The sequence below is a fragment of the Sus scrofa genome, chromosome 6, assembly GCF_054392235.1.
Source record: "Sus scrofa isolate SSC_HxYL_T2T_F1_AM1 chromosome 6, Sscrofa_HxYL_maternal_Yorkshire_Landrace_v2.0, whole genome shotgun sequence".
In the NCBI taxonomy this organism is placed as follows: Eukaryota; Metazoa; Chordata; class Mammalia; order Artiodactyla; family Suidae; genus Sus; species Sus scrofa.
In genome coordinates this window covers 62102077-62127857 of record NC_139388.1, presented here as the reverse complement: position 1 = coordinate 62127857, position 25781 = coordinate 62102077, and the positions used below count along the sequence as shown (strand labels likewise).

General features: G+C 49.6%; 1 non-coding gene and 1 pseudogene across 2 annotated transcripts; one reads left to right on the top strand and one right to left on the bottom strand.

The window, feature by feature from the left end:
* The first annotated feature begins 11830 nt into the window (after positions 1 to 11830).
* LOC146402459 (cationic amino acid transporter 3-like) lies at positions 11831 to 22796 on the top strand (annotated as a pseudogene). The gene is made up of 12 exons (XR_014806651.1): positions 11831 to 11921; positions 17512 to 17908; positions 18732 to 18862; positions 19951 to 20150; positions 20348 to 20465; positions 20602 to 20824; positions 20997 to 21136; positions 21230 to 21332; positions 21511 to 21694; positions 21892 to 22058; positions 22335 to 22443; positions 22613 to 22796. The product of XR_014806651.1 is annotated as a cationic amino acid transporter 3-like (transcript).
* LOC146402460 (U6 spliceosomal RNA) lies at positions 13031 to 13137 on the bottom strand. Its single transcript, XR_014808680.1, has one exon. It is a non-coding gene; the product is annotated as a U6 spliceosomal RNA (small nuclear RNA).
* Positions 22797 to 25781: the final 2985 nt, after the last annotated feature.

The window sequence follows — 25781 nt, the reverse complement described above, 5'->3', positions numbered from 1 at the left end:
TCCCAGGGGAGGGGCTGAATCAGAGCTATAGCTGCCAGGCTACACCCCAGCCACAGCCACAGCCACGCAGGATCTGAGCCTCGTCTGCACCCTACACGTGGCCGTGGCTGCGGCATAGGCCAGTGGCTACAGCTCTGATTGGACCCCTAGCCTGGGAACCTCCATATGCCACGGGGGTGGCACCCCCCAAAAAACCCCAAAAAAAGAGCCTGACCATCAGAGATCTTTAATCACAAAATGCAGCAGACAGCAGCCAGTCCTTGAACCTCCTCTCTGGTGGCTGCATTCCATCTTATCCATTTGCCTCCTGCCCACCATGCTGTTAGGCCCTTTTTTTCCCTAAGCAAATGTGATCTTCCTTCTCTTCTAAAGGTTCAGGCTCCCCACACAAGTGCTATCTTGGGAGCCCAGCCCGGTTTGCACTGCAACACCCTTCCCAGCTCACAGGGCACATCTTGTTACCTTCCTTTCCACAGCAGTTCTGTGCTTTTAGCTTCACGTCTCCATGCCAGGCTCTGCTCTGAGGATTTTCCTGGATAGCTGCATCAGCGGGGAAATCGATGCTAAGCGGATGTAACAAAGAATCCCCAAGTCCCAGGGACCGGATAAGATAGACCTTTCTTTCTGGGCTTGCAGGGCAAGTGTGTGGTTGATGCCCGGCCAGCAGGGGGCTCTGTTCCGCAAGCGCCTCCAGGGACCCAGGCTGGTGGGGTGTCTGCTCTCCACAACTGCTAACACCCCTTGTCCCAAGGTGGCCACGACCGTTGTCAGGCACCCCAGGCAGCAAGAAGATGGAAGGAAAAACATGGAGAGGATGCAGTTTTCCTAGGAGATCACAACCCATAAATCACAGCGATCATTCCACTGACACCCCATCCTCTAAACGTGGTCATGTGCCCACAGCAGCTGCAAGGGAGGGTGATGGAAATTGTCCCTCTGTGGCCCCCACGTGCCCAGAGAAAATTCAGAGTGTGCTGCCACTCCCCTAGAGACCGGAGGAGAGTGGCTGGCAGTCTCCATGGTTACTGCCAAAAGGCGGTGTTTTCCTGAGCAAACGAGCCGTTCAGGCCACGGTTTGTGGGCCTAGAAGGCAGAACTAACCCCAATCAGCTTTCAAACCAGCAAACGTGTTCTCCCTGCTCAAGGAGGGAAAAAAAGGCCTTCCCTGGGGGCAACATGGATGAAATAACAGGCAGCCCTGCTGGAAGGCTCCTGCCTGGAGCTTCTTGGCAAGAAACCTTCCCGCCTTGATCGGCAGATCCCTGCTCGTTTTGTGGACCAGCTCACTCCTCAGGCAGGAGATGAAGGGGTTCAGCGGGGCCCACACGATGGTGCTGAAGAAAGCAAGCCCCTTGGTGAGCTTCTGCCGCCCCGCCTGGGCGGGGCTCAGGTCCAGGAGGAGGCAGCTCCCGAGGCTGAGGGAGGCCCGAGGCTGTGGGAGGAGCAGGTGGAGGAGGCCTTGGGGCGGCCCCCTGGCGGAGGCGGGCGCCCGATGGTGCGGCTGCTGATGCGGACGTGGGACAGGCGGGTGACCGCCAGGGCGCCGGCCAGGGGGCACAGGGCTGCCAGGAAGGACCGGAGCTGCAGGGGCCTGGTGTCTGCACACACCAGCTGCAGCAAGGGCGTGCTGTCACAGAAGACGTGTCACAGGAGCAGCTGGGGCCCCAGAAGGGTAGGGAGAACAGCCAGGCGCTGGGCTCCGCGAGGACGCGGAGGCGGCCGGCCCAGCAGCGCAGCCCGAGCACGGGGCAGAGCCGGGGGCTCAGGAGGGCCGGGTACCGCAGGGCCCGGCGGCTGGCCAGGTGGCGGTCCGCGGACATGACCGCCCGCAGCAGGGACTCGGCGGTGCCCAGGACGAAGGAGAGCTCCGTCTGGGCGAAGCATCTGGCTCTGGAGATGGTCCCTTGTCCCGTGACCAGGGGGATGCGCACCTGCGGGGCGATGGCGGAGGTGAAGCCCACCTCCAGCCGTGAGAAGTGCGGGAGGAAGGAATCCATCCGGGAGGCGAGGCGGCGGTCAGCCAGGGTCAAGGTGACCACGAGCAGGTTGCCCAGGAGAGGCAGCAGGTAAGTGACCCGAGCTCAGCGCAGAGCAGGAGCTGGGGTGCCCGCACGTGGGTGACCCCCAAGAGCACAAACGCCAGCAGTGCGGTGCGGTTGGCGGCACGGCCTGGCCCGGGGGTCCCGTCTGGGAAGGCAGCCGAGCGTGGGGGTTCGGTGTGCCCACTCGGGAGTCAGGGCAACCTGCTTTGGTCCTGGCTCTGTGGCTTGGCCTGGCTGGGGCTCAGCGCTTCATCAGGAAGGCAGGATGCTAAGAGGACCCATCCCATGGGGTGCTTGTGAAGAAGAAATGAATGGCAACCTGGAACAGGGCCTGGCGGGTGATAACACCCTCCCGGATGCTGGCTATTATCTGTATATAATGGACAAAGCATCGTTTGCTTTCGTCAGAAAAATTTTCCTCTTGCCCCTACCCAGTTTGCTGGGTAAATTCTTTGATAATCCGCTGAGGGGTGAGTCCTGTTCTTTGGTGGGCTGTTATTTTGGATTGAACGAGTTAATACAGGTGGGAACCAGGCACGAGTAATGGAGAGAATTGGGGGTTTGCTTGTCACAGCTATTTATCTATCTGTTTGCTTGTATTTATGAATTGTAAGGTAACATCCATTTCCAGACGTGCATATGTCATCCCTGAACATTCAGTGCCTTTTCTCAAATGGAACAGACAATTGCCACCAGCACCCGGGTCGAGACACAGAATAGGACCTCATGCCCCTTCTTGGCAGAACGCCCTCTCCCAAAGGTGTGCACAGGGAAGGGATAGGGGAGGGGAGAGGTGAGGGGGTGTTGGGCAGCTGGAAGAGTCTTGACAGTTCTGAGCTCCCAGGAACTACTGTATCACATCGATACTCTCAGCCTCCTATGGCTGCTGGATGCCTCCTCTGTGCTCACCTGAAACACACTCACGCCTAGACCAGCTCTGGCCCATGGGCGAGATAACCTGCATCACAAACCCAAGCCCCAGGTGTTCTTTTGGATTTTCTAGGAGCCACATGAATAGACTGAGGAAACAGAAACAGGTGCAGGGGGTGTGTGGAACAGGTTTTATCTGACCCCGTGGGTATAAGCGTTATCATTTCCACGTGCCATCACTGTGAAAAGGCCGTAGGTGAATTGTGTTACATTCCTTTTTATTTGTTTGCTTATGTGTTTGTGGTCTCTGTGTTCAGACTCAGGTGTGAGTTCACACTCACAGCCCAGACCCTTGCAGAGCAGGCACGGTTCGAGGGCCCAGTGTCGGCAGGCGGCTCAGGGCTCCCGCACGGGGACCGCTGTGGTTTTGATACCCCCACCACCTCCTTCAGGCTGCAGTCAAACTCTATTTCTCTTAGAACCAGGAAGTGCTCCCCTGACCTCAGTTCCTTCCCCAAAGCCTCTTCAGCATCCCCTCCTGCTCTGTCCCCAGTTTTCTGGAAGATGGTGGGACTGGCATCCAGACGACAGGCAGTGACGTTTTTACCTGGCATTTACAGTCGTCTTTGTCACAAAGGGTCCAAGACTGGATCTAGAGTTTTCTTGGAGAAGCATATGGCACAAAGCAGAGGCAAAGGAGAAGGTGACCCACACAATGAGCCAAAGCGACAGAGACAAGGACAGGCCCTGGAGGGGAAAAGAGAGAAACACAGTCAACGCAGACAGATGCTGAAGGAAGGAGAAAGGCAGGGAGGGTCCAGGTTGGGGCAGAGAAGCCGATGAAGACCAGGTAAGACAGAGAACTGGAGATGAAGGAATGAAAGAGCTAGGAGCTGGCAGATAGAGCAAGAAAAAGAAGGTGCAGAGAGAGCACAGAAAAGAAAAAACATGTAGAATGAGTCAGGGATCAGAGAGAGCCCATGAGCAAAAACGATTTTGAAAACCTAAGGGGTTCTTGGATGGCGCTGGTAAGAACGGGGCTCCCCTGGTCCCCTCAGGTCACTGTTATTTCAGATTCGGGGGTACAGCCCAGATGGACATGTGAGGAAGGCTTTGTCCTCCCCAGTTCTTACCCGGGGAGTTCCCAAGAGGTAGGTGGGTCAGGCCTCGGGGACCCAGGAAACTCTGCAAACTTAGAATCAATCTTTGTTTTCTTTTTTTTTTTTTTTTGCCATTTCTAGGGCTGCTCCTGGGGCATATGGAGGTTCCCAGGCTAGGTGTCTAATCAGAGCTGTAGCCGTCAGCCTACACCAGAGCCACAGCAACCTGTGACCCAAGCTGCATCTGCCACCTACACCACAGCTCACGGCAACGCCGGATCCTTAACCCACTGAGCAAGGCCAGGGATGGAACCCGAAACCTCATGGTTCCTAGTCGGACTTGTTTCCGCTGAGCCACGACGGGGACTCCTCCATCAGTTCATTTTCTGTCCTTCCTCTTCCCCTTGAGCAGTGAAGCAAGAATCAGCCCCACTGGACTCACACAGTTGATGACTGTTCATTCCTGGTGTCCCCAGGTTTAGCCCTGTCATAGTCACCGTCATGCTGACATTTGTGAAGTATCCGCTCTAGTGGGTCTCAGTGAATTTGTTTCCTGCCGGGATCCCCCTTCTTTTGCTGAGAAGATCTCAGCCATCTCTTTGTGCAGTTTCTCTGGCTAGTGTGTGAGAAACCCCTGGCCGTCTCGGTCATTCCCTCCTTTCTCCAGGATGCTCCATTTTAGCTGGTGAAGGATGCTAAGGTCTGATGTTTGTGTTTGGGAAACAGAGATGGAAAAGCCAGTAGTGTTCCAGACAAAAAGTCATACAAGGTGTAAATTGTATGGACGCGTTCATCCAGTCCTGGTGTTGAATTCTCGTTGATCTTTGGTCAGCAGGGACACAAAGCGACCAGGTTTTCCGTGAGAGTCCTAGAATTTCTTACCCAGCCCGCTGGTATGGTCCAAAAGGTATCAGAAACCTCTCAGTCCAGAAAGCCAAGTCCTTTCTATGAATCTTCTTGAAGATAAAACTTTTTTTTTTCTTTCTTTTTTTCTTTTGGCCATGTTTGTGGCACATGCGGGACTTCCCAGGCCAGGGATGGAAACTGTGCCACAGCAGCAACCTGAGTCGTAGCAGTGAGAATGCCAGATCCTTAACCCCCTAGACCATCTGGAAACTCCAAAGATGAAGCATGTTTGCAAAAGCACAAAGGACAGAAGACTTCAAGTGCCATGATTAAATATCTGATTGCAGGAGTTCCCGTCCTGGTGCAGCAGAAATGAATCTGTCTAGGAACCATGAGGTTGCAGGTTTGATCCCTGGCCTCGCTCAGTGGGTTAAGGATCCGGCGTTGTCGTGAGCTGTGGTGTAGTTTACTGATGTGGCTCAGATCTGGCCTTGCTGGGTCTGTGGTGTAGGCCCACAGCTACAGCTCTGATTGGATCCCTAGCCTGGGCACTTCCATATGGCACGGGTGGGGCCCTAAAAAGCAAAAAAAAAAAAAAAAAAAAAAAAAAAAAAAGAAAGAAAGAAAACAGAAAAATGTTCATGTAAGAGTCAACTACTACATGTAAGTCCCTTTTGATAGTTTGTGCTCAGTGTCACTTGATGCGTGTCATGGTCTTGTCACCCCTTCACCACCACCTGCCATTCCCCTGCCGCCACCACCATCCTGCCCTTCTCCACTTCCTGCTCCTGGGCTTCCTTCCCTGAGGAGCGGGGCTCCTCTGCTCTGACATCCAGGTCCCCTGCTCTGCCTGTGTGCTCAGCTCTTCTCCAGCAAACAGAGCTGCTTGGAGAAGGGGCCCAGGTCACCCTCCCCTTTGTCTCCTCCCTCCCTTCCTGCAAGGCTGGGTGCAGGCAGGATGCTTGTTCAATGCTTTTGTTGCCTGACTTCACAGCAGAGGTTTTAAGCTCCCCTTCTCCTGGGTGGGGTGCAGCTGGGCTTGGGGGTTGCCCACCCTGGAGCATCTCAGGCCACGTGCAGACTGTGGAGAGTTGAGTAGAGTAAGAAGACTGGGAGGGAGCAGGGATGTAAGCGGGGTCCCCGGTCTTGCAGCCCCCACTTCTCAGGGTCCTTGCTGATCAAAGGAACTCAAGTGTCCACAGAAATAATCGATAAACAATCTGTCATAAGAATAGGAAAGAGGGAGCTCCTGGTGTGGCGCAGTAGAAATGAATCTGACTAGTATCCATGAGGATGCAGGTTTGATCCCTGGCCTCTCTCAAAGGGTTAAGGATCTGGCATGGCTGTCGGCCAGCCATGGGGTAAGTCACAGAGACAGCTCAGGGCCTGTGTTGCTGTGGCTGTGGTGTAGGCTGGCAGCTGTAGCTCTGATTGGATCCCTAGCCTGGGAACCTCCATGTGCCGTGGGTGCGGCCCTAAAAAAAAAAAAAAAGAAATAAAAAGAAAGAAGAATAGGAAAGCGTTGGAGTTCTCTTGTGACCAAGTGGGCTAAGGATCTGGCATTTTCACCACTGTGTCATGGTGTTTGATCCTGGCCTGGGAACTTCCACATGCCAGGAGTGCAGCCAAACAAACAAACATAGGAAAGAGTTTCATTTGAGCCAAACTGAGGCCCATAGCAGGGGAGACAGCCTTCCAGTAGCTCTGAGGACCTGTTCCATGGAAGCATCGTTTTCAGCATACTCTTCTATCTTGTTAAAATATAGGTCAGACATCAACCATGACCAGGTAGGTCCCTTCAGGATTTCAAAAAAGACAGACTTAGTCCTCAGACAGCGAGACAGTGGGACCCTCGGGTCTGGGTGGGAAGGAAACCTTATCTTCGAGTGAGTGTTGCCATGGAGACCATAAGCTGGGAGTTGTTCATCCTCATCCTCCAAACAGACCTCCTTGACCTCAGTGGTGAGAGCAGATGTGTCGTGAGGGTCTGACCGGCTGTCGCAGCTGCACACAACGTTCAGGCTGAAGCCTGTACCAGCCACCCTGACGTCCCCACACCTCAGTAGGTGAACACCTTCTCCATCACGAGCACTGGCAAGTCTTAGAGCCATGTGACCCAGCAATTTCCCTGCTGAGGATCTTCCCGAAAGACCTGAAAGCACACCCTGGAAGAGACACTTGTACATTCACGTTTAGAGTAGCGTAAGTCACGTGAGCTAAAACGTGGAGCAGCCCACGTGCCCACTGACCAAAGAATGGATAAGCCAAACGTCGTATGTGTAAATGACAGAGCATCATTCAGCATCAACAAGGCAGGGAATCTCACACACGCTACAACGTGGAGAAACCCAGTGGACACTTTACTAACTGAAACAGCCCTGACGGGAAAGGACGAATATTGAAGGATTCCGTTCAGTGCAGCACCTGGAAGGGTCAGATTCATGGAGATAGAGTGTAGGATGGGATTGGCCAGGAACTGGGAAAGGAGAAGGGGCATTGGGGGCGAGTGGGTACAGAGGTTCCGTTTTGCAAGATGCAGAAAGTTCTGGAGTTTGGCGGCACAAAAGTTGAACATGCTTAACAGGACTGAACTGCCTACTTGAAGGTGATGAAAATGGCCACTTTTGAGTTCCCGTCATGGCTCAGTGGTTAATGAATCTGAATAGGGACCATGAGGTTCGATTCCTGTCCTTGCTCAGTGGGTTGAGGATCCAGCGTTGTTGTCAGCTGTGGTGTAGGTTGCAGACGCGGCTCTAATCCCGAGTTGCTGTGGCTGTGGTGTAGACCGGCAGCTACAGCTCGGATTCGACCCCTAGCCTGGGAACCTCCTTATGCCCCAGGAGTAGCCCTAGAAAAGGCAAAAAGCCAAAAAAATAAAAAAATAAATAAAAAATAAAATAAAATAAAATAAAACGGCCACTTTTATGTACTGTGTATTTTAGCCCAGTACAAAGAAATCTCTGAACTATCCTCTGAGAGTAACCACAGACATGTCAAGGGCTGATAGCAACACTCCAGATGCTCCCACCCACCCAGCCCCAGCCCAGCAAGGGTTTAAGCCTAGTCGTTGGTGCTCAGGGACTCCCTGCTTCCCTCTTTGGAGATGTGTCAGCTCCAGCCCCACACAACTTAACCTCAGCTTGCCTGACTGATCCCTGCTCCAGGCTCTGCTCCAAGGATCCAGTAAGTCTTGGGTATGCCCTCTCTTGGAGGAGACTGAGCGTGGGGTTCAGCGGCTCCTAAAGAGACTCTGCCATCGCAGGGTGCAGCTGGGTCAGCCTGGCTCAGCCTGAGGGTGGGAAGACCCATTGTGCACACGAAAGCAGAAGGAGCTGGGAGCTGTTGTGTTTGTGTGAGAAGTGGAGGAAGTTGGCTCAGTGTCTGCATTCTAAGACTGGTTTTATTTGACCTGTGCTCAAAGAGCGGTAAAGATGATCCTTATATAGGGTTTATGACATGAGAACCACTGACTTCAGTTTCCTGTGTATAGTTGGAGGTCTGTGATTTTCAACTCTGCGGATTCCCGGAACACTGTAACTGAGGGACTGACCTGAGCATCTGTGGCTTTTGGTATTGGTGGAGGGGGGCTGATGGTGATTCATACGAAATCAACACTGGGCTTGCTCACACCGTGACGCTGGCTCAGAGTACACGTTACTGGTATTAATTGAACATATGGTGGTAGGAGTTGCTATTGTGGCTCAGCAGAAAGGAATCTTACTAGCATCCATGAGGTCCCAGGTTTGATCCCTGGCCTCACTCAGTGGGTTAAGGATCCGGTGTTGCCGTGAGCTGTGGTGTAGGTAGCAGACGTGGCTTGGGTCCCTGGTTGCTCTGATTGCATAAAATTAACCGTCTCTACCATTGTAGGTGTACAGTTCTGTACCATTGAGTACATTTCCATTGTCCTGCGACCAGTCTCAGAACCCTTCTCTTGTGCCCATTTAACAATAACTCCCCGTTGCCCCCTCACCTCAGCTCCTGGCAAGCCACCGATTGACTTTTCTGTCTATGAATTTGATTCTCTGGGTATTTCATAGAAGTGGAATCATACACTCTTGGTCTTTTTGTGACTGGCTCATGTCACTCAGCACAGTGTCCTCCATGTTGTAGCAGGGGTCAGCCATTGCTGTTTTCTCAGGCTGAATCATATTCCACTATCTGTATGGAGCCCATTGTGTCTATCCATTCCTTTGGGGATGGACATAGGAGATGCTTCCATGTCTGAGCTACTGTGAATAGTATTGGTATAACCATGGGTGTGCGGTTATCTCTTTGAGACCCTGTTTTGAGTTCCTTTGAGTCTATACCCAGAAGCTGAATTACTGGACCATAGGGTAAATCCATTTTCAATATTTGAGGAATGACCATATTTTATGCATTGTATCTCCTCCCTTCTCCATTTTACTTTCCTACTCACAGTGCCCAAGGGCTCCTCCGTAGTATCTGAAGCAGAAGAACACAGACACCGAGAGAATGAAATGACTTCTCCAAGGGCACAGAGGTATTGGTGGAGCCAAGATTTTTTTTTAAACTCTTTATTTTTAAATGTTTTTTTAATCTTTTTAGGGCTGCATCTGCAGCATGTGGAGGGTCCCAGGCTAGGGGTCGAACCAGAAGTGTAGTTGCCAGCCTAAACCACAGCCACATAAAAGCAGGATCCAAGCCACATCTGCAACCTATACCAGAACTCAGGGCCATGCCGGATCCTTAACCCACCAAGTGATTCTGAGGATTGAACCTGCATCCTCACGGATGCTATTCAGATTCGTTTCCAGTGAGCATGGAAGCTCTGAACCAAGATTTTTTTTGTCTTTTTGCCATTTCTTGGGCCACTCCAGTGGCATATGGAGGTTCCTAGGCTAGGGGTCCAATCGGACCTGTAGCCGCCGGCCTACACCAGAGCCACAGCAACGCAGGATCCGAGCTGCGTCTGCAACCTATATCACAGCTCACGGCAACGCCGGATCTTTTAACCCACTGAGCAAGGCCAGGGATCAAACCTGCAACCTCATGGTTCCTAGTTGGATTCGTTAACCACTGAGCCACAACAGGAACACCTAAACCAAGATTTTAACCAGAGTTCCCTGGGCCTTTGAATGTTTGCTCTTATCCAAAGTGCTAATCATGGACTTTGGGGTGTCATGGGCAGAGGCTTCCTGAAGATGAAGAATGAAGGGTTGGTCCCTTTCCTGCAGGCAGTGTGGTTTGATGCCTTGACTGAGCTGGGCTGGAGTCTGTCCCATGTCATTCTGCCTGAACTCGCAGTTCCAACTCCATGTCACTCTGCAAGCAGTGACGCAGAAAGCAGTCTGTTTTCAGGATCCTTGGTGTAGAAAGATGTGGAGTCTTACGTTCTCTGATCACCCAGCCCCTTAGAAGTCACTTCACACATAACATGGAGGGAATGGAATAATGATGAAAATTTCCTGTTTTAAAACTAGAAAATAGAAGGACAAACCAGACAAGCTAATGCATAGCAGAGCTAGATTTGAACTCGCAGAGCTGGTTGATCCCAATTCTAGAATCATCAATTCTAGGGGAGCTCCCCTTGTGGCTCAGTGGAAATGAACCTGACTAGCATCCATGAGGACGCAGGTTTGATCCCTGGCCTCACTTGTTGGATTAAGGATCCGGCGTTGCTGTGGCTGTGGTGTAGGCCGGCAGCTGTAGCTGGGATTCTACCCCTAGCCTGGGACCCTCCCTATGCCGTGGGTGTGGCCCTAAAAAGACAACGGAGAAAGAAAAATAAAAATAATAGAATCAACAATTCTCAAATCAGCACCGTATACCAATTAAGCAGCTGCTGTGTGTGCCAGGCACTGTATCAGAAGCTTTTACAGAGTTCCCACTGTGCCTCATCAGGTTAAGATCCCAGCCAGTGTCTGTGAGGATGTGGGTTGGATCCCTGGCCTTGAGATGAGGGTTAAAAATCTGGCATTGCCATGAGCTTTGGTGTAGGCTGCAGTATCAGCTCTGATCGGCTGTTGCTGTGGCTGTGGTGTAGGCAGGCAGCCACAGCCCTGATTGGAACCTTAGCCTGGGAACTTCTATATGCCCTGGGTATGGCCCTAAAGAACACAAAAAAAAGAAGCAGCTTTTGTTTCTGAAGGGACAGAAGACTTTTTTCTCTGTTTCTTCTGAAGCTTTTGCTCTCGCTTTTTTTCTTTCTTTCTTTCCTTTTTTTTGCCTTTTGACGTTTTAGGGCGGAACCTGCGGCCTATGGAGATTTCTAGGCTAGGGGTCTAATCAGAGCTGTAGCTGCCAGCCTATGCCAGAGCCACAGCAAAGCCAGATCCGAGCCGTGTCCATGGCCTACACCACAGCTCATGGCAATGCCAGATCCTGAATCCACTGAGCGAGGCCAGGGGTGGAACCCACAACCTCATGGTTCCCAGTCAGATTCCTTTCCATTGTGCCACAACAGGAACTCTTGCTTTTGCTTCTGAAGGGACAGAAAACTTTCCTTTGCCTGCTGTAATAATTACATTTCCCTAAGAGATGGACGAATGTAGTCTGGTATCTAGAGGAGGCCCATAAAAACTCTGAGGCTCAAAGGCAGTCGGGCACCTGGGGTTTATATGCTACCCAGAGCCAAGGAGAAGGGGTGGGGTTCTGGGGGTTCAAAGGGGAGGGAGACAGTGCCCAGGAGGATGGGAGGAGCAAAGCTTTGCCACTCATGAAGTCTTTCCAAGATAACAAGTTATCTCTGATAACAGCTCTCTTCCTGGCATTGGCTCCGATCGGCCCCCTAGCCTCAGAACTTTCATATGTTGCAGGTGCCTAAAAGGAAAAACAAATAAAGAAACAACAAAACAAACCCCCAAAAACCTTGCACTGAGGGTAACCACAGTGCAACACTACCGGTGATCCTGCTCACCCAGCCCCACCCCCAGCCCCACTCCCAGCCCCATGCCAACAACCCAAGGTTAATTGAGTCTAGCCTTTTGTGCTCAGTAATTTCCTGCTTTCGTTTTTGGAGATGTGTCAGCTCCAGCCCCACACAGCTTAACCTCAGGCTCCTTGTGTAATCCAGTGCTCCAGGCTCTGCTCCAAGAATCCGGTGAGTCTTGGCATCCCCTTCTTCTGGAGGAGACTGGGTGCTGGGTTCAGCTTCTCTTGGATATTTGTTGTTGTTGTTGTCTCTTTGTGGCCGCACCTGCAGCATAGGGACGTTCCCAGGCTAGGGGTGGAATCTGAACTGCAACTACCAGCCTTTTGCCATAGCCACAGCACCGCCGGATCCTAAACCCACTGAGCAAGGCCAGGGATCGAACCCCCATCCTCCTGGATACCAGTTGGGTGCGTTGCCGCCTAGCCACAGTGGAACTCCTTAGCTCTTCCTAAAGAGACGTCTGCCATCCCAGGGTGCAGCTGGGTCAGCCTGGCTCAGCCTAAGGGTGGAAAGACCCATTTTGCACAGGAAAGCAGGAGCTAGCAGGTGTAAGGGTTTGTGTGGGAAGAGGTGGGGGTGGGGAGATTACATCCGTGTCCAGAGGCTCTAAGACTAGTGTTTAGGTTTGTGTTCTGACAACAGGAAAAATTGCCCTTATGTAAGGTGTATGACCTGGGGACCACTGACTTCAGGCTCCTGTCTACTACCTGGCGCACTGTGTCTGCAGGTACAAGGATGACGTGAGGGACTTGGCAGCATCCTGGATTTGGTATCCGTGAAGGATGACTGTGTGGAGATTTATGTTAAATCCCCTTGGGGTTTGTTACAGCCAGGAACTCTGTGAAGCTGGCTCTATTGTTTATCATTGGCAGCGGCAATTTTAAAATTGGTGATAAAATACACAACAAAATCTATTTAAGTATTTAAAAATTTTTCAAGTTTTATGGAAGTATAGTTGATTTCCTTCCTTCTTTTCTTTCTTTCATTTTTTCTTTTGCTTTTTAGTGCCACATCCGCTGCATATAGAAGCTCCCCCACTAGGGGTCAAATCAGAGCTACAGCTGCCAGCCTACACAACAGCCACAGCAGCGTGGGATCCAAGCTCACAGCAATGCCAGATCCCTAACCCACTGAGCGAGGCCGAGGCCAGGGATGGAGCCCACATCCTCATGGATATTAGTCAGATTGGTTTCCCCTGCACCTCAACGGGAATCCCCGATGATGGCTGATTTTCAGTGTTTTGATCATTTCTGCTTTACAGCAAAGGGGTTCAGGTAAAGACCATGGAATGCTTCATGACTTTGTGTGTCATCCTGGCGCAGGGGCCATGCTAATCTTCTTTGCAAGATTCCAGTTTTAGCAGAGGTTCTGCTGAGGCCGGCACCCATGCTAAGCAGTTTAAAGTGTGCAGGTCACTAAGTTGATGTACGTTTACATATTTGCTGAGCATCCAGTCTCCAGACGCTTTTCATGCTGTAAACCTGAAACTGTGTCCGCATTGGACAAGGGCTTCTCATTGTCCCCTCACCCCAGCTCCGTTTGACTTTGCGTCTCTAAGGATCTGACTCCTTTGGGTGCTTCATGGAGGTGGAAACTCGCAGTATTTGTCTTTTGGTGCCAGGCTCCTGTCACTTGGCACAATGTCCTCAAGCTTCCTCCAGGTGGTAGCACAGGTCAGATATTGCTGTCTTTGTGTTCCCTTCATGGCCCAGTGGTTAACGAACCTGAGTAGGATCCATGAGGATTCGGGTTCAGTCCCTGGCTTTGCTTGGTGGGTTAAGGATCAGGTGTTGCCATGAGCTTTGGTGTAGGTCACGCACGTGGCTTGGATCCCTGTTGCTGTGGCTGTGGTGTAGGCTTGTGGCTGCAGCTCTGATTCCATCCCGAGCCTGGCAACCTCCATTGCTGAGGGTGCAGCCCCAAAAAGTAAAAGAAAAGAAAAAAAGAAAACAAGAAATGCTGTGTTTTGAAGGCTGACTACTATCCCACTGTCTTTTTAAAAAATTTTTTTATTACTCAAATGAATTTATCACATCTGTAGTTCTATAATGTTCATCACAATCCAATTTCAGAGGATTTCCATCCCACAACCCAAGCACATCCCCCCACCCCCCAAACTGTCTCCTCTGGGGACCATATGTTTTTCAATGTCTGTGAGTCAGCATCTGTTCTGCAAGGAAGTTCAGTTTGTCCTTTTTTCAGATTCCACCTGTCAGTGAAAGCATTGGATGTTGGTGTCTCATTGTATGGCTGACTTCATTTAGCATGATAGTTTCTAGGTCCATCCATGTTGCAAAAAATGCTGGTATTTCATTCCTTTTAATGGCTGAATAATATTCCATTGTGTATATGTACCACATCTTCTTGATCCACTCCTCTGTCAATGGACACTTAGGTTGTTTCCATGTCTTGGCTGTTGCAAATAGTGCTGCAGTGAACATCAGAGTACATGTGTCTTTGCGAGTCCTGGTTTTCTCTGGACAGATGCCCAGGAGTGGGATTGCTGGATCAAATGGTCGTTCTCTGTTTAGTTTTCTGAGGAATCTCCATACCGCTTTCCACAGTGGTTGCACCCATTTTCAATGCCACCACCAGTGTACTAGGGTTCCTTTCTCTCCACACCCTCTCCAGCCCTTATTGTTTGTCGACTTTTGGATGATGGCCATTCTGGCTGGTGTAAGGTGGTACCTCATCGTGGTTTTGATTTGCATTTCTCTAATAATGAGTGATGTTGAACATCTTCTCATGTGTTTTGTGGCCATCTGTATGTCTTCTTTGGAGAACTGTCTGTTTAGCTCTTCTGCCCATTTTTTGATGGGGTTGTTTGTTGTTTTGGTATGGAGCTGCAGAAGATGTTTATAAATTTTGGAGATGAATCCCTTGTCAGTTGATTCATTTGCAGACATATTCTCCCATTCTGTGGGTTGTCTTTTCATGTCGTTTAGGGTTTCCTTTGCTGTGTAGAAACTTTGAAGTTTGATTAGGTCCCATTTGTTTATTTTTGTTTTTATTGTCGATACTCTAATAAGAGGTGGATCTGAGAAGATGTTGCTGTCATTTATGTGGGAGAATGTTTGGCCTATGTTTTCCTCTAAGAGTTTTATAGTGTCTGGTCCTATATCTAGGTCTTTAATCCATTTGGAGTTTATGTTTGTGGATGGTGTTAGGGAGTGTTCTAATCTCATTCTTTTCCACATGGTTGTCCAGTTTTCCCAGCAGCACTTATTGAACAAGCTTTCCTTTCTCCATTGTATATCCTTGCCTCCTTTGTCCTAGATGAGTTGGCTGTAGGTGCGTGGGTTGAATTCTGGGCTTTCTATCCTGCTGCACTGATCTCTATGTCTGTCTTTGTGCCAGTACCATGTGGATTTGATGATTGTTGCTTTGTAGTATAGCCTGAAGTCCAGGAGCCTGATTCCTCCAGCCCCATTTTTCTTTTTCAGGATGTCTTTGGCTCTTCTGGGTCTTTTGTGCTTCCAAAGAAACTTTAAAATATTGTGTTTGAGTTCTGTGAAAAATGTCCTTGGTACTTTGATAGCAATTGAATCTGTAGACTGCCTTAGGTAGTATAGTCATTTAGCTAATATTAACTCTTCCAATCCAAGAGCATGGTATGTCTTTCCATCTATTTGCATCATCTTTGATTTCTTTCATCAGTGGCTTATAGTTTTCAGAGTATAGGTCTTTTGTCTCCTAGGTGTTTTATTCTTTTGGATGTGATGGTAAATGGGATTGCTTCCCTAATTTCTTTTTCTGCTCTTTCATTGTTAGTGTATAGAAATGCCGTCAATTACTGTGGATTAATTTTGTATGCTGTGACTTTGCCAGATTCATGGATGAGCTCTCACAGTTTTCTGGTAGAGTCTTTGGGATTCTCTAGGTATAGTATCATGTCATCTGCAAATAGTGATAGTTCTTTGGATCTCTTTCGAATTTGGATGCCTTTTACTCCAATTTGGATTCCTTTTATTTCTTTTACTTCTCTGATTGCTGTGGCTAGGACTTCCAGAACTATGTTGAAGAGTAGTGGCGAGAGTGGACATCCTTGTCTTGTTCCTGATCTCAGTGGATATCCCACTGTCTTTCTCCTTTCCTTTATGGATGGACATCTGAGTTGCTTCCGTGTTTCAGCATTTGTGACTAATGCTTCTGTGAAGAGGGGTGTCCACAGCTCTCTGAGACCATCTTCTCTGTTATTGGAGGGTATCCCCAGAGGAGGAGTGTTGGATTATATGGGAAAGCATTTTTAGTTTTTGGAGGAACCCCCGTCTTTTCTCCACAGAAGCTGCTCCTTTTACACTCATCCTAACAGTGCACGAGATTGGTCAGAAGCATTTGAAAAAGAGGCAAACAGGGGTGCTGAGCAGTACATGACGTGTTCAAAGGCACAGGTGTGGGGGCGGAGCCAAGATGCGAATCAGAGTTTCCTGGCTCTTGGAAAGCTTGCTCTTCACCACTGGGCTGAGCTTGGGCTTTGGAGGCTCCGTGGGCGGGAGCTTCCTGAAGGTGACTGTGTTCACTGGGTCAGCCTGGCCCTCAGAGCTGGGTAGTGGGGAGACATTGTGTGCCCCAAAGATCAGGAGAGAGAATCCTGTCACTTCTGATTGAGAGTGAAGGTGGGACCCTTTCCTGCAGACAGTTGGGAGACAGACCAGTGTGGTTTGATGCCTTGACTGAGCTGGGCTGGAGTCTGTCCCATGTCATTCTGCCTGAACTCGCAGTTCCAACTCCATGTCACTCTGCAAGCAGTGACACAGAAAGCGGTCCGTTTTCAGGAACCTTGGTGTAGAAACCTGTGGAGTCTTACGTGCTCTGATCACCTAGCCCCTTAAAGAGTCACTTTGCACATAACAAGGAAGGGAAGGAATAAGGATGGCAACCATTTCCCTTGTTTTATGGTGGAAAGGAGGACGAAGATGGCACATAGTTTGTACACAATCAGACAAGCTGATGCACAGCAGAGCTGAATTGGAACCAGCAGATCTGGTTGACTTCAGTTCTAAAATCATCATTCTTAGCCACTCAGCGTAGACCAATTAAGCAGCTGCTGTGTGTGCCAGGCACTGTTTTAGAAACTTTTGCTCCTGAAGGGGCAGGAATCTTGGCTTTCTAGATTCTTTGGCTGGTCTGGTCATGACATTTACATAGCAGATGAACAAATTTAGTTTGTTAGGTACAGGAGGCCCATAGAAACTCAGAGGCTCAAAGACAGTCAGGCACCTGAGGCTTAAATGCTCACACCCTGAGCTTAAGGAGAAGTGGGTGGGGATCTAGGGTTTCCCAGGGGAGGGAGACAGCCCCCAGGAAGCTGGGAGGAGAAATGCTTGGAAAGCAGATGTTTGCCCAATTAGTTAGAGACGTCTTTCTGAGATAAAAGGTTATCTCCAGAAACAGCTCTCTTCCTGGCATGGGCCGTCTGTCTAAGTTATTGAGCAGTTAAGGGAGAGGCAAGAGCTGTTCCTGAGTCTGCTGGGTCTTCATTGCCTTCAGCTCCAAACAGTGCACATGTGAAGTGGTGCATTTTGGGGGAGACATAATTCTCTCCCCTCCCTTCTCTGCAAGCAGCCCTTCCAGTAACTTTGAACCATGTGGAAAGTCTTCCTTAGAATTGAAGAAACCAAAGCTCAGAGATGGAGGACGTGTCCCGTGTACCCCTTTATCTGCTGATCCCATAACCCCGTTTCCCCATGGAGTCAAACTCCCAGGGTCAAGTGTGGATGGACATTCTTGGTGACTTTGGGTCTTATTTTCTCTGCAGATTGGTACCTCCTCAACTATGTCTGGGATGCTGGGTCAGCATGTTCACCAATTTGGTGAGAAACTGCTCCGAAGGCGGCCACTGGAGCCCAGGGACGAGTCTGAGATTCCCACACCTCATCTCAACAGCTTTGACCTAGTGGTCTTTGGTGTGAACAGAACCCTGAGTGTTGGTGTGTACATCCTGGCTGGCGTAGCAGGCGTGTATGTAGCTGGACCTGCGATCATCATCTCCTTCTTGGTCTTTGCCTTATTTGCCGTGTTGTCTGGATTCTGCTTTGCTGAGTTGGGGGCCCGGGTGCCCTGCTCTGGTTCTGAGTATCTCTACAGCTATGTGACAATGGGACAACTGTATGCCTTCATCGCTGGCTGGACCCTCATACTGCATTTAGGCGTTGGTGAGATGCCGGGAGCGGGGCATGCTGTGGGCCTAAGACCAGGGACCTGGGAGAGAGAACTGGGGTCTTCCCTCATTCATCAGCCCTTTGTCATTGACCTTGTAGAGGGAGTCAGGTGGTTGTGGCAGAATCCCTCCCACCTGCATTCTCCTTGGCTCTATCCTGTTGTCCTATAATGACTGGACCCAAAACCTAGAAGTGGGGGGGAGGTGTAGGGAGTGGGTGAGAGGGAGGCACGTCCCACAGGCTCACCTCTCAGCATTTGAAAGGCTTTGCTCAGCTGTTGTCTTCCTGGGATTTCCCTGTACCAGTCGAGGGGAGATTTCAGCCCTCATCTCCCAGCCCTGCTGGTCCTACTTTCCTGTGCTTTTTTTCATTTCTTTACTTTTTTTTTTCCCCTTTTCCTGGGCCGGACCCACGGCACATGGAGGTTCCGAGACTAAGGGTCAAATCAGAGCTGTAGCCACCAGGAAAGCGGGATCCAAGCTGAGTCTGCAATCTATACCGCAGCTCATGGCAACCCTGGATCCTTAACCCACTGAGTGAGGCCAGGGATCCAACCCGCAAGCTCAAGGTTCCTAGTTGGTTTTGCTAACCACTGAGCCACAACAGGGAGTCCCCCTGTTTTCTTTCCTTGCATAACCTCCATTTCCTCCTAACATATTACATTTAGTCACCTGGTTCAGCTCCCCTGAGCCCATGAAGAGAAACTTTGAGACGGGGTATGTTGTCTGGTCCCCCCCACCCCCCACCAAATCCACTCCAGGGTGTTCGTAGGGGTTCAGTTACTGTCTCTTCACGAATCTTCCCTCTGCCACTGCAGCCACTGCCTACTTGACCAGGGCCTGGAGCTACACCTTTGACAGCCTGATCGGGAACCACATCTCACAGATGTTAGAGGGAACTTTCTCTGAGCATATGCCCTGTTCTTGGCCTCATACCCAGACTGTTGCAGTGGTGCTGGTGCTGCTGATGGCTGGTCAGAAGGGGTCAGAGCTAAGCTGGGAAGCATGGACTGTGAATGGGGGAGCTGGGGTGGGAAGGGCTTGTGTCCCAGGATGGTTGGGGGATTAGGACTGGAGAGAAACGGGACAGGAAGGCAAAAGCTTAGACCTTTCTTTTAGACCTTTGCAGCACTGACGTTTGCCCATGGGTGGGGGCTGTCCTGTGCTCCCCAAATTGCATTTTTCTTTTCTCTCTCTTTCTTTCTTTCTTTCTTTCTTTCTTTCTTTCTTTCTTTCTTTCTTTCTTTCTTTCTTTCTTTCTTTCTTTCTTTCTTTCTTTCTTTCTTTCTTTCTTTTTTTTTTAACACAGCTGCATGGGGGACATATGGAAGTTCCTGAGGCTAGGATTTGAATCCAAGGCACATGTATGACCTACACCACAGCTCATGGCAACACTGGATCCTGAACCCGCTGAATGAGGCCAGGGATCCAACCTGCATCCTCCAGAGGCAAGGCTGGGTACTTCACCTGCTGACCATAATGGGAACTCCTTTGAAATCATTGTTGGATGTTGACTAGCGTCCCTAGAGTTTGCTCCCAACTGTGACAGTCAGAATGTCTCCAGATATGGGCACATCTTCCTCAGGGGACAAAATCTCCCCAGCTCAGAATCACTGATAAAATGACAAGTTTCCTCCGCTATATTGAGAACAAGGATATTCTTTGAAAGAAAAGGAGATTCTCAGAGGAAGAACTAATGTACTATTTGTCTCAGCTTCATTGAGATATCATTCACATACCACATTGTCTTAGTATGTTATACAGCATGATTATTCGATAGATGTATGTATTGTGAGATGATTGCCATGATAAGAAATGAACCCTCTTGGAGTGTACAAGTCTGTGGCACTTAGGACAGTCACAGTGTTGCACAACCGACATCTCCCTCTACTTCCAGACATTTTCATCTCCCCCAAAGGCAGCCCTGTACCCATTGTGCATCACTGTCCATCCCCCACCCCACCTCAGGTCCCCAACCCTAAGCCCTTGACCACCGCCCATCCACTTTCTGTCTCTGCGGATTTAATAATTTTGGAGGTTTCACACTTTCCATCTTTCCCACAGGGCTACTGATTCTGGGAGTTCAGGTGACAGAACTGGTTGCCAAAGTGTCCATAGGCTTCAATGTTTTGTTGCTCAGCTTCATGATCCTCTCTGGCTTCATTAAAGGAGACCGGCACAACTGGGAGCTCACAGAACAGGACTACAAACTGGCCACATCTGGATCCTCTGACAGTATAGGTTAGGAGGGTCCTTTTGCCCCTAGTCCTGCTTAGAGGGGGCTGCAGATGTGGGAATACGAGGGAACGCAAGAGACCTGGGCTGATGGATCCAGATGATGGGGTCCTGGAGCCCAGGTCCTGGGGCATTAACGGAGGAGTCCAAGAGATGTCTGAACAGCCTCCCCCACACTCTTCCCCATCCCTTCTCTCACCACAGCCTGGGCCCTCTGGGTTCTGGAGGGTTTGTGCCCTTTGGCTTTGAAGGGATTCTCCAAGGAGCAGCAATGCCTTTCTACTCATACTTTGGTCTTAATGCCATTATCACTACAGGTAACATGGTCATTTGGGCTGCCCTTGAGCAATGGGGTTGGCAGTTGATGAGGCTGCTTTTGGAGGTGGGAGGGGGAAGAATATTGAATGGTTTCACAGTGTGTTTTCCTGACCTGATGCTCCCACCATCCTGCAGGGAGAGAAACCACCAACCCTCAGCGTTCCATCCCTTGGAGCCTAGTAATCGTCATCTTCTGCTGCATTTTGGCCTATTCTGGTGTCTCAGCAGCTCTCACCCTCATGGTGCCCTACTACCAGATTCATCCTTACAGCCCCTTGCCGCAGGCTTTCCACCATGTTGGGTGGGCTCCTGCCGGATACTTTGTGGCTGTTGTCATCCTGTGTGCTCTTTTTTACAGGTCAGTGTCAAAGCTTTCTCTCCATGTACCGTCAGATGCTCAGGCATCCTCTCTCTTGGGATCGAGGGACAAGAGGGAAAGCACCTCACCCCATGTGGGACCAGGGAGCAGAAACCGGAGCTGTCCTGCTTCCCTGCATCCTCACACGTGTTCCCATTATTGTCTTTTCCAGCCTCCTGCTTGTCATGTTGACCATGTCTCAGTTGATTTGTGAAATGGCAGAGGATGGGCTCCTTTTCCAGGGACTTGGCCAAATCTATGCTCGAAGAGGCACTCCCCTCGTGGCCGTCCTGGTTTCTGCAATTCTTTCAGGTCCATAAACACAACCCAGTTCTTCTTGGATCAATTTCTTTAGCTTGGATATATCCAGTGGCTTCTCACTCCCTCCCCCAACCCTCGTTCTAGGGATCCTGGCAGTGCTTTTCGAGATCTTTCATCTTGTGGAACTCTTGTCAGTTGGGGCCCTGTTTGTTTACTTCCTCGTGACTTTTTCTGTCCTGGTCCTCAGGTGAGACTCCACTACACCTTGATTGGGGTCTTGGTCTCATGGAGGTTGACAGTATGATCCCCTCCTGCTGCTTCCTAAATGTCCTGCTGGGCTTGAGTCAGGAAAGCAGTGGACTAGGCTGTCTGATGCTGGATGCATAGGGGCAGCTGTTCATGTTACCTTTATACCTCTAATTCAGGTACCAGCCAGACCAGAGCTTCAGCAAGAAGGAGAAAGTAGAGGAGGAAATTGAGATGGAGCCAATAGTTCAGTTAAATCCTTCACAACTGTTTCTGAAGCATGAACCTCAAACCCTATATCGAGACACCTCACCCCCACTCTGAAGTCTGGTCAGATAGTCTATGGAGGCACCTTCCTGCTGGGTGAGCACTGGGACTTCACTTTGGTCACCTTCTGAGATGGACAGGATGGGCATGGAGTGTCTGGGCTGGCAGCTGAGGAGTCTTGCAGATGTGATGGCCCTTCCTGGGGTGGGCAGTGTGGGGGAGGGGTGACCCCAGGTCTTGGCCCATTTGGCCTCTGGAGTTGAGCCTGTTGTCCTCCCCCTTGACCCATGCAGTTTTCCTGCTGACCATCCTGAGCCTGCTTCTGGCCCTGTGGCCCAGCCGCGTGTTCTCTGGAGACCCCGGGTTCACAGCAGGGGCTGTGCTGCTGCTGCTGCTCATTGCGGGGATCACCGCCATCAATTGGAGGCAGCCCCAGAACCCTTCTCCTCTTCCCTTCAGGGTAGGTGACCTTATGTGCCCAGCTGTCCAGGCTGAGTGGCTGAAGTCGGCATGCTTTGAGGTGAAGCCTCCTTTGCTGGACCAGGGAAGGGGGGGACTTGCTCAAACCCATGGACCTTCCCTGGTCCCACCCAGTGCGTCCTCCACCCACCCCCAGTCTCAGTGGGCCCTGAGTGCACAGCCTGAGGAGGACTGGGGTCTCCTTGCCCACGTGGGGGAGGGGCCTCCCTCTTCAATATGGGTGCTGTGTTCAGGGAGTCACTGACTTTGCCCCCAGGTCCCTGCTCTGCCCGTGCTCCCAGTGCTGAGCATCTTTGTGAATGTCTACCTGATGATGCAGATGTCCTCTGTGACCTGGGCCCAGTGTGGCATCTGGAATGCCATGGGTGAGTGGCCCTCTGGGATGAAGAGGCCTCTTGAGGGACAGAACCCAACCCCGTTCCTAACGACCTCTCCCCACAAACTGTGTCAGATGCCATAATAGGAGACCTACTGGGCATTTGTAAGTGGGAAGAGGGTCTGCTTTTCCTTCTCCTATTCTCATTTCCCTACTAGGACTGGCCATATAGTTTGCATATGGGATCCAACACAGCTTGGAGGAAAAGAGGGATCCACAGCCTCCAGCCTCCACCTTTCAGACTCTGCATGAAAGCACCTCTAGTGCTGAATCCTCTTAACCACAGGAAGTAGATGCTGTGTGGTTCCCTCCAATACAGTGTCTGTTTTCTTGTTCAAGCAACACCGTGATCCTCTGTGGGGTATGTGTGGGTTGCATTTGGAGACCTGTTTTCATTGACAGAGGACAAAATCACTTTCATATTGTGTAATTTTTAACTGTACATTTCTTTCTTTCCTTCCTTCCTTCTTTATCTTTTCCTTCCTTCCTTTCTTTCTTTCTTTCTTTCTTTCTTTCTTTCTTTCTTTCTTTCTCTCTTTCTCTCTTTCTTTCTTTCTTTCTTTCTTTCTTTCTTTCTTTCTTTCTTTCTTTCTTTCTTTCTTTCTTTCTTTATCTCTTTCTGTCTTTCTTTCTTTCTGTCGTTAGTTCTTTCTGTCTTTCTTTCTTTCTATCTCTTTCTCTCTTTCTTTCTTAAGGATCGCACCTGGGGGATATGGATATTCTCAGGGTAGCAGTGCAATTGGAGCTGTAGCTGCCAAACTATACCACAGCCACAGCAAAGTGAGATACAAACTACATCTATCCCCTACTCGGCAGCTCATAGCAACACTGGATCCATAACTCACTGCGTGAGACCAGGGATTGAACCTGCGTCTTCATGGATGCTAGTCAGATTTGTTTCTGCTGAGCCCGGCCGGGAACTCCTGTAGATTTATTAATGATGGCCATTCAGACCGGTTTGAGGTGGTACCTCCCTGTAGTTTTGATTTGCATTCCTCTAATAATTGGTGATTAGTTGAGCATTTTTCATGTGCCTGTTGGAAATAAATCCCTATGTTTTCTTTGGAGAACTGTCTATTTAGGTCTTCTGCCCATTTTTAAAATTGGGTTGTTTGCCTTTTTTGCTATTGAGGTGTATGAGCTTTTTTGTCTATTTTAGAGAGTAAGCCCTCTTTAGTGGCATCGTTTGCAACTCTTTTCACCCATTCTGTACATTGTCTATTTTTTTTTCCTGGTTTCCTTTGCCTTGCAAAAGCTGATAAGTTTTCTTAGACCCCATTGGCTTATTTTTGTGTTTATTTCTATTGCCTTGGGAGACAATCTATGACACCATTTGTGGGGTTGATGTCAGAGAATGTTTGCCTAGGTTGTTTTCTAGGAGTTTTATGTTGCCTTGTCTTAGGTTGAAGTCTTTAAGGTATTTTGAGTTTCTTTTTGGGCATGGTGTGAGGGTGTGTTCTAGTATCATCGATTTACATGCAGCTGTCTAGTTTTCCCAGCACCACTTGCTGAAAAGACTGTCTTCTCCCCATCTTTTTAATTAAAAACATTAATTATTATTATTATTATTATTATTATTATTTGCTTTTTAAGGCCACATCTGCAGCATATGGAAGTTTCCAGGGAGAGGTTGAATCGGAGCTACAACTGCCGGCCTATGCCACAGCCAGAGCAACTCAGGATCCGAGGCATGTCTGAGACCTACACCACAGCTCACGCACCGCCAGATCCCTGACCCACTGAGTGAGGCCAGGTGAGGAACCGTCATTTCTCCTGGATTCCAGTTGGATCTGTCTCCGCTGAGCCACAACAGGAATTCCTAGAGCAAGATGTTGAGTGTTGGGATAGTGCAGACACAATACACAGTGGGTCTGTGGGCACTCCTTTTTCCCGTTTTATATTCTTGCCTCCTTTGTTGAAGATCAATTGACCTTAGGTGTCTGAGGCCCTAAAAAGGAAAAAAAAAAAGGAAAAACCCCAATCATCTTGGATAACACAGGGTTGCCTCAAACCTTCAATTTGCAAAAAAAAAAAAAAAAAAAAAAGAAAAAAAAAGAAAAAAAAAAGAAATGCAGTGTCTTCCAAGCCCAGTAAAGCAAGGTGTGCCTGTACACATATATGTTCATATGTTTATGTGTAATTAATATGCATAAAATAGGTACATGTAATTTAAGTACTAAAAAGACACGTGTTACTCTTCCCTGTTCATCTGGAATTCACTGTCTGGCGGCATCGTGTGTGTTTCTTTGCTGTGTCTCTCACCCGTCGGTCTCTGTGTATGCTCTCTGCATTCTCATTTCCTCTTAGAGAGACATTGAGTGCATTGGGTTAGGGGTTATCCCAATGACCTGCTTGTCCTGAATTCCCCCTCTAAGGGCCTGCCTCCAAATACAGACACACTCTGAGGTATGAGGGTTCAGTTTGCAGAACAAAGGACCCTAAATGCCCAAGTGCCCAGCTGGATTGGAGGGAAGACAGGATGATGGGAAATCGGGGTGGGGAAAGAAGGGCCTGAGGGACAACTAGGAACAAACACATGTGGGCAGAACCCATCCCAGGTTTTGCCTTGAGGAACCACATCCAAGAGAAAGCGCCTTACACCAAACACGTGAAACTGGCATGTCATCACCGCTCTTCTAAAGCTTTGGCCAGCTGCCCTGAGCTGCTTTCCTGTCTGGATCCCGAACAGTTATCAGCCCCTTGGGGACAGAAACCCGGGTCTCCACCATGGCCTGGTGTCAATTCTGTCACTCGGGAAAGCTCAACCAATATTTGCAAGGGATCGACTCCATGTAGGAGACTCCTACAAAGGAAGTGGAGGACGCTTAGGACCTGGACTTACTTCAAGCTTACAAGGTTCTTTCTCTCACTTACAGATGTGACTCTGAAGCTTAGTGACAGCCTCCATGGGTTGCCCCATAGAGAGGGGGTCAGTCCAGGCAGTGTACCTCCAGAACCAGAGCCCTTCACTCTACTCTTAAACGACCCTTCCCTTCCTTCCTGTGGATCTTCCACGCCCTCGTCCAGTGCCTAGACATCACCTAATAGCCAGAAGAAGGACAGAAAAACTCCCTGAGGGATTGTTGGCTTGGATGAAGAGCTCAGATTCCTTTCTCACTCAGAACTCCTTCTAGTGGCTGAGATTAAAACCTTTGCATGATAGGAGTTCCCCTTATGATGCAGGTATTAACTACATTAAATATTTTAAAATTAAAAATAAAATGCAATACCACTAGACATGCTCCAGAAGAGCTAGAATGAAAACGATGGGGGAAAAAAAAAAAAGAAACAGGGTTTGGTGGGATGTGGAGTGTGGATATTCTGCTG